This window comes from Micropterus salmoides, unplaced genomic scaffold, assembly GCF_014851395.1.
Source record: "Micropterus salmoides isolate LMB-PRFRI ecotype aquatic unplaced genomic scaffold, ASM1485139v1 Ms_hic_scaffold_10, whole genome shotgun sequence".
NCBI lineage: Eukaryota > Metazoa > Chordata > Actinopteri > Centrarchiformes > Centrarchidae > Micropterus > Micropterus salmoides.
The window spans coordinates 30,411,194-30,420,187 of record NW_024040041.1 but is presented as its reverse complement, the minus strand read 5'-3'; positions in this window follow the sequence as shown (position 1 = coordinate 30,420,187).

Here is an 8,994-nt window from a genome sequence, read left to right as displayed (position 1 = left end):
ATACCTTTACTATCACTGCTAAAATAGTTTTGTGTTTGTCTGCTGATTTCTGACAGTAGGCATTGACACTCTGCAGTGTGAAGTTATTGTTTCTACTCTGACATTGTGACATTTTTGAGATTAAAACATGCCCACGAAAGGAGCATTGATTATGTTAATGCTCAAAATACATGAACAGGTGGTATTCATCAGGCTGAAACAAGCAATTTGTGACAAGTTGTGCAGTAACGTTGACTGAATCTGACTTGGAACACTCTCACAAAGGCACACAGAGAATAAAGTACTACAGGTTTAGGATGAGAATACAAAAAGGTTCTTGGATGAGACTCACTGTCTTTATTCATACCATCTCTGTATATTTAAAAGTAGTTACACGCAGGGGAGGAACGCGCCTTTTACATTCATTAGTTTGACCATTTTAAAAGGGCTTCAGGCAAATATTGACATCATGCACCAGTAAAATAAATTATCAGAGCACAAAGCTAATTAGAAAGACTTTCACTCTTGTACCAAACTTCATTCTTATACATGAAACATATTTCATGGAACGTTCTGTTTGTTAGCAGGGCTGTCGGTTATACAATTTTTGTGGTGGAAACACATTACTGACAGACCGTTCACCCAGAGGTCAGAGGGTCAATCCTCTCAGAAAGTTAATGTGCTCCACCATCACAGTGTCCTTGGGGAAGCTGCTGAACCTCCGGCTGCTGCAGGGAACCGCTCACCTCTGACCTCTCTGGAAATTAAATGCATGAATGTACTATATGTGAGTCTTAAGGGGGTGTACTGCACGTAGGAAATAAATTCTAATAGTAACTGAGTGCTCTATATTTCAAAAAGAAAAACTGAGATGAACGGCTGTGTTGGCAGCTGACACCCATAGATCACAGCTGAACGGACATTATAGCTTTGTTTCTTTTCAGCTACAAAGTGAATATTTAAAATATAATCTATGAATGTGTCTCTGTTCCGTCAGAAGGTAGTGAATCACTGGCCTAAAGTAAAGGTACAATGTGTAAGATTTGCCCTGATGTTTTAGTTAAAAACATTCAAGAAACGGATGAACATGAATGAATGTGAAGGAGTCTACCAAAGTTAGCTTGCTAACCAGCTAGCATCGGCCCATCCGGTCTTATAATATCACTTGTGGCTCGTGAGGTGATGGTGAGTCACTGTAGCGTCCAGTCTGCCCTCAGTCCAACATGAGAGGACGACGAAGTAGAGCTGCCCAGAGGGCCTGAAGATCACTGCTGCTGCTCGAGCTGCTCTCCTTCTCGCTCCTTGACATCGTGTTCCTTTCACCGCCGATGTTGTTCAGAAAGAGCGAGCCGGTGTAGGTACAGCCACGAGTGAATCTGGCAAGAAAATACTGATAATCTACAATAAATGATTTAAATTACATATTATATATGATCTAAATGATCTGATTCTGATTAATTATGGGATATGTCTGCATCTCTGTCCCTCTCCCCACTGTTCTCCTGGAGTTTCAATTCCCCCGATCCAAGAAGGTGAAATGCTGCCTTCTATTTGTTTGGAGCATGTGGCCAGGAATTACACATTATACCTTGAATGACTTGTAACCTGAAGTTTCCCAGAACCTGACCTTTAAAGAATCTGTAGGACTTGGTCTTGGTCACTTAGCGTTCCTTAGCAAACTATGGGGGAAATCATAACATTAGCATCTATATTTTACATGTTCTTTAGTACTGTTTTGTATCTTCAAAGGTATTTTTGTTTACATTTACGGCCACACACGACTGCCGCGATGTAATTTTCAATGCGACACACACACACCAGTGACCCACACAGCTGTCTCTTGATTTAAGTTAAAATGTTTCAACATTACTGAGAATGTAAAGACAGATTAGAGGTATGAAAACCTTCCAGCTGTGTTTTCCTCTGCCGTTGTTGCTGCAGCGCTCTGTGTGACGGTGGGACCAGAGGATTTAGTGATGAAATAACGTATGAAAATTGTTAAATATCAAACTTTCTGTTGCTGGCCTCTGTCTGGTGCGCGCAACAGTGACAATTCTCTCTGACCAATCAGCAGTCTGCTGTGTTTTCACGTCACATTTTAGTATCGTCTCAGCTCGCTTGGAACCTCGACGGAGGCGATACTAAAGAAAGTTCCTGGAGGCAGGTACAGGTACAACTTTTCTTCAATGGAAAACCAAAAAAGGCGAGTAGAGTCGAGGCGAGTACCGTGCCGTGGAAAAGGGGCTTATGTAATCAAATCACAGAGTACCGATTGCAGTGCTAAGATCACAGGTGGGGCTTGTTTCTGCATTGCATTTTCACTGACCAGCTCTCTAGAGCCAGCTGCAATAACAATGGCTACATGTCAAGTTACAGGTTGTTAAATTCCTAAAAAAGGCTAAAATGTGAAGAGGGTTCTAACTGAAATAAAGTAATTTAAATGCAATGCAGATGTCGATTTGAAATGTCACAATAAACAGTTTGTGTGTGTTCGTCAGCTGGGGTTAAATGAACAAGCAGGATTCTCAACTGTAAAAAAACAAAAAACAAAAAAAAACACCCAGAAATAAAAGACATGGTTATTCTCTCACTTTGTTTTTAGCTAATGTCAGAAATATTTTATGCATTTCATGCATTTACAAAACAAAGTAAGGCCCTGATAAACAATCATATTCTGCAAGATTGACAGAAATCCAAGTCACTGCCACTGCCTGGGAATACTCTGTGTTATGTAAGGCGTGACAGAGAGTAAACAGCAGGGATTAAATTGTCTGAGAGTTGCAGTAGTAACAGGGAGGTTTTTGGGGTTGACGTAATCTAAATTCAAGTTCTAAATCTTTGTGCTGTAAACTGTTGGTTTGTGGCAGGTCAAGAATCCCCTGTAAACAGAAGCAAACATGTTGGTGACAACTGAAAAGTCTATTCTGTCTGAATGTATTTACTTACATATATTTATCTATGTACTACACTTGCTGTTTCCTGTCTTTTTTCCATTCAATCAGATTTCTCCAGCCCATCAAGCACATTACAGATAGAGCTGAAAATCACTCGAGGTAATCAATCTAGTGTAAGATTTGCTTTCTGGGTGCTCTCTGTCTCCTCCAAGTCAAAAATAACCCTAACTGCCTTAATACTGCAACTAAAACTAGTTGCCACCGACTTGATGTGTTCTTTGAAAGCTTGCCCTGCCTTGGTATTAATTCCACAACTCCACAGACTGGAAACTGGAAACAAACAGAAACTGGACCCAAACAGAAACTGGACCCAGATGAATCCATGGTGTCCTATGATGTGACCTCCTTGTTCACATGGATCCCCACCATGGGCGCAGTAGAAACTGTAAGGACACGACTGCCTGGAGCAGTGGTGTAAAGCACGCCACCACTGGACACTAGAGCAGTGGAGACATGTTCTCTGGAGTTACCAATCACGTTTCTCTCGATGGAGGGGTCTAGGTTTGGCAGTTGCCAGGAGAACGGTACTTGCTTGACTGCATTGTGTCAAGTGTAAAGTTTGGTGGAGGGGGGATTATGGTGCGGGGTTGTTTTGTCAGGGGTTGGGTCTGGCTCCTTAGTTCCAGTGAAAGGAACTGTTAATGCATGCCAAGACATTTTGGACAATTTCCTGCTCTCACCTTTGTGAAAACCTTCCTGTTCTAATATGACTGTGCACCAGTGCACAAAGCAAGGTCTATTAAGACATGGATGAACCGTGTTTGGTGTGGAGAACTTGACTGGCCTGCACAGAGTCCTGACCTCAACCCGGTAGAAAACCTTTGGGATGAATTAGAGCGGAGACTGCGAGCCAGGCCTTCACGTCCAAAATCTGCACCTGACCTCACAAATGGACTTCTAGAAGATTGTTAAAAAAAATTCCCAGGAACACATTCCTAAACCTTGTGCACAGCCCTCCCAGAAGAGTTGAAGCTGTTAGAGCTGCATAGAAAAAACTTTTGGTATTAGTGTATTTCCAGCACAACGGTGGATTCTACAGACAGAAGCGTGGCTGTGACCTGGGCTCACCAGTATCTCCTATTGTGGCAAACATCTGCAATGAAGAAGTAGAAAGCAGATCCCTGAACTCCTTCAGAGGAACACCACCGAGTCACTGGTACAGATAAGTAGACAGCACATAAGTCAAAATGAAAACCCAGGAAGTGCAAGCCTTCACAGAACACCTAAACTCTGGACAGCAACATCGCGTTCACACAAGAGGATGTCAGCAGCAGCAGTTTAGCTTTCCTGGACTGTGCCATAGACATTTAAGTGGACAGGAGCCTCCACATTGGAGTATACTGGAAACCCACACATTCAGACCAATCCTTCATTCCCACCACCCACTGGAGAATAAGCTAGAGGCTATCAGAATACTTGACCACAGAGCTAGTAACCTACCAACAAGTGCCAGAGAGAAGGAGGATAAACACCTGAAGGAGGAACTTAAAACTTGTGGATATCCAAACTAGGCCTTTGTGAAAACATCCACAAGATCCAGGAAGAACACCAACAATTCATAGTTTTCAGTCACGTGACATGCGCGGTGACCTGGAGGGCAAAATAACAGACCAACACCGCAACTCCCCCGTAGAGACAACGCAAAAGCAGTCAGATTTTATTTGGATCACCTTTCAAGTTAAGAAAAAGGAAGATATGAACACAAACTGCAAGTGTTGGGCACTTCCGATCCACATAACATTACAGCATCCGCTACCGCATTTCTACCGTTGAAAACCACCAGGTCCCTGCCACCGCTCGACTGCGGTAATGTTCACTTAACCCTCACCTAACACAACCCAGGCTTGTCTCCTCCTCGATTAGTGGATCCAAAAGCACAACAACCATCCAGCATTTTGGTAACGCAAAAGTAACAAACTCAAAGTAGCAGTGTATCACTTGCTTCCTGGTTGGCAGGCAGCGGAAAATAACATCTTTTTTTCCCCTCAAAGGGAGCGTTTTCCTTTCAATGTGATGTCCCCTGAAAACTATGAATTGGTTGTGCTCACTTTGTACTAACCGCCTGCATTAAATACATTTGGGAAACATTCTAAAACAACCTTTATTTAATTTCATAGAAATAGCTAGTTGCATTAGCCAAGTTGCTTCGAAAGTAGATCCTTATACAGTTAGCAACAATAGCTAATAGCAATTGCTTCTTTGATTACTTTGGGTCGATCTCAGGGACAATCATGTATTTGGCTACTGGCTGACATCATTACCATGAACACAAACAATGAAGTTTATTTTTAGTCAATCCCCCATACACCACCCTGCTGCTGGAAACCAAAATGTGGGTTGTGGGGTCTTTTCATGAGGCACATGGATGAAGTACAGATACAGGTATCCTGCTAGAGAGCACAGAGTCACTAGTGGTAGTTCAAACTTCTTTACTGATCGTTACATGGAGTTAACGTGTTACAGGCAGTTACGCTGTACATGAGTAGTAATGGCAACAGTTTCTACAATAAAACACAGAGAAATGCTCCATAACCATCACACCACTTAAATGCTTATTACAGCTTTGGAAAAGTAATAAATAAATGTACAACTATCACCATACTGATTAAATAAAATAAAGATCATCTCAATTCAGTGATAAGATAAACTGTGGCTTACATCAGCTAGGAGCATGAAAACACAGGAGAACTTTAGCTACAGACAACTTAGGCAGAGGTTAATACACCATAACAACCGCTGTGAAAATATAGAGTCTAGCATAAGCCGTTGCCATAATCGCTGTCTATAAGCATAACATGATCCGCCCCGTTCCTTTAGGTGAGGAATTCACAACATTCTGTTAATTTATAGTAATTTGTGCACAAATTATTTATTCACGGGGACAAATAAAGTAATGTGAGTCCACAAATGATCATTTGTATGCATGAAATACAAAAACAAAGCGTCACTGTTCCCTGAACTTTTCTAAAGAAGTAGAGACCTCTATAGCTTCATGCTGAGCTGCAGTTATGGATTCCTTTCCCTCTCATCCCTTACAGACGTGTCAACTAGACTGGCTTTGATCCATAATATCTCTACAGACAGACGTGATGAATGGACTCTCTGAGCCGTAATGGCCGGCAGAGATGCAGAGTGGGAAGATTAGCTGAGCAGTTAAAGCTTCTGTTTCACTGCATCGCCGGACGTTGTAAATGGAGATGGACGATTTATGGCAAAGAAGAGACACAGAGAGAGAGTCTCCATCTTCCCCATTATAACATACTGAGCTGCATTCTGACACAGGACGTGAGAATCCTTCTTCTGCACACAGGCAAGATATTGGAGACACAGCATGACACCTTTCGTTGGATTTTATAGTTTATATAGCAAAGATTTTTTTCCGAGCATTCCACACTAACGCAAAACATTTAACACGTCACTTCCAGCGGACCAAAGGATTTTTTCTCACAAGACCAAGCAGGTATGATGTTTTAAACCTTAAATGTCGAATCTCTTCCAAACTGGCTGTTGGTTCAGTCACTATTCTGGCATAGAGAAATATCATTACATAGTCATTGATTATACATCTTGGTGACCTACGTTATTAAGGTCAGGTTTTCATAATAAGACATGAGTGATGAACTGTAGCACTGACACTTGTAGATGATTGTACAGTGTATGATAAATGGTGGACCTTTGAACGTACAAAGGTTTTATCACAGACGGGCTGACAGCACAGCAGATACTGTCAAAGATAAGGAACCTACTGTGTCCCTGAAGTCAATTATTCAATTAGTGTGTCGTTATCGCTAGGAATGAGCAAGTACTTGGTTGAAACGAGTATCCGGTACAGATAATGTACTTTTTAAGAGTATGAGCATTAGCAAAGTAAAATGTGTCAATATCTGTTTTTCAATAAACCTTTAAAGTGGTGGTATTATGCTTTTCGGCTTTTTCCCTCTCCTTTATTGAGTTATATATCTTTGTTGTGCATGTAATAGGTTTGCAAAGTGAAAAAAGCCCAAAGGGAGTTCCCATCTCCCTCAGAAAACTCTGCTCTGAACTGCTTGAAAACAGCTTGTTTGTAGTCCAGCCTTTTCCCTTTCATCCCTGTGACAATAATCATAATGCTCGCCAAGCGGGTTGTCGACACACCTTCAAAAACACTGGTGGAAAAACACTGAGCTGCAGCACATACCTCTCCTCCCTTCCAAACACTAGCTACCCTCCAGCAGTCAGTGGACATGAAGTTGTTCCTGTGATGTAGAGACAGAGCTCGTTAAAACTTCATGGATGAAAGATCCTTTTGTTACAGATTAATAACTCACCACTCTGAAACTCTTGCTCCAGTCCATGTTGCCAAGCTGGTCGGCAACATGTAGCCTACAGCTGAACCAAGCCGTGTTTACTCACAACCTGCCCATCTCTGCTTCTAATTGGCTAGTAGTCCTTAACTAGGATGTGCAACTCCCAACAAAGATCATTTAGAGACAAGATGTATCACTCCATAGCTAAAACGAAGCCTTCAACACAGGGTATGAAAAGAGGAGCTGCAGCAATTTGCAGTATGACAAAAAATATGGTGTTTTTGAAAATGAAACCATGTAAACCTGTTCTGGTTCTAAATAAGACTTTGAACCTAAAAATGAGCATAATATTTGATCTAATAATCTTTAAAAAAAATAAAAAATTCTCTTACAAAATTGTTATCAAAAACATTGCTCTGAAGTTCAATTCTGGGGCTGTTCTATAAATAGTTTTCTAATGAATTTAGCAACTTCTGATCAACCCATTCCAATAGGTGCATTTGAGTTGACTGCGGCTGACGTTTGCTGACTTGATAGTCAAACATGAGCTGCAGGGATTGCAGAGGCAGGGTATAAAAAAGCTGCCGTAAAGTAGGACACACTACTTCCCATAGTGTGCCTTTGCAAATGCCGCAAGATCAGGCAAAAGGTTATTCCCACTCGAGTCCAGCCGGAGAAAAGCAACTGCGGTTGCCAGACTAGGAAAACTGACTGAATGTTATTTCAATATTCAAAGAACAAATACTATAACTGGCTAAAATTCTCAACAGACCTTGTGGTGGGATTGCTGCTGTTTCCAAGGTGAATGATTGATTGATTTGATTGAGAATGATTTTGATGTTTAATAGTAATATTTATATTTTAGGCCCAGTCCTGTCACAAACCCACAGTATGGATGTGTAAAATACACAAACCTAGACTGAATCCGTGCTGAATGAAATCAAAGCACAAGTTTCATGTTGGGTTTTCTGGAAAGAATTTGTTTATAACCATTTAACCTAAATGGTTAAAGGTGCATTAAAGTGTTAAATTGGTGTATGCAGGTTCACATCTTTAAATCTGCATTATTAGATATTTTTTCTTGGCCTGGTGGAGCTACAGAGATTCCTCCTTGGAGAATACATTAGATGCATATTTCTGTGCTGCTCCGGTGCTTAATGGGGCTTGATGATAGTAATGCTTCATCTCAAGGTGGACCTGCATTTTCCAGTCAGTACAAACAGGCTCACTGTATGACCTTCTCTCTTCACGACAACATAGTGCTTTTATTCACTGAGGTTTGGATATGCATCACTGAACATTGTTTGCAGTGAATAAGGCATTAGTAATACAAACAAATTGGTCACAGATCATGTAGAAGAAGATGGGAAACAGGTTATTTGTTGTCCTCAGAAAACAGAAGGCATTTATAATGACACTATTCATTTCCAATGGGACATCCCAGCGATCAATACCCTTTATTCTCATGAATTGAGCTGCCCATCCTTCATCCAGGCTCATGCTTTTCAGAGGGTGATCAATGCAGAACCGTTATTAACAATGACATTTTAGGTATCTGGTCAGTGGAGCTGGATGTTTCAAACTGAAGCTCCTGTGTTTGATCCTAGGCAGTTTGCTTTCAGCTTTGACAGCAACTCACACACTAAAAACATGGACGAAAGTACAAAGTAACTATGGTATTCTGTCCATAGAGATATTATTTGTATCGAAGAAAGTAATTTATTTGTATTTTTAAGAGTGTTAATGAAAAATTCAACAGTCTTTTGTAGGACCAA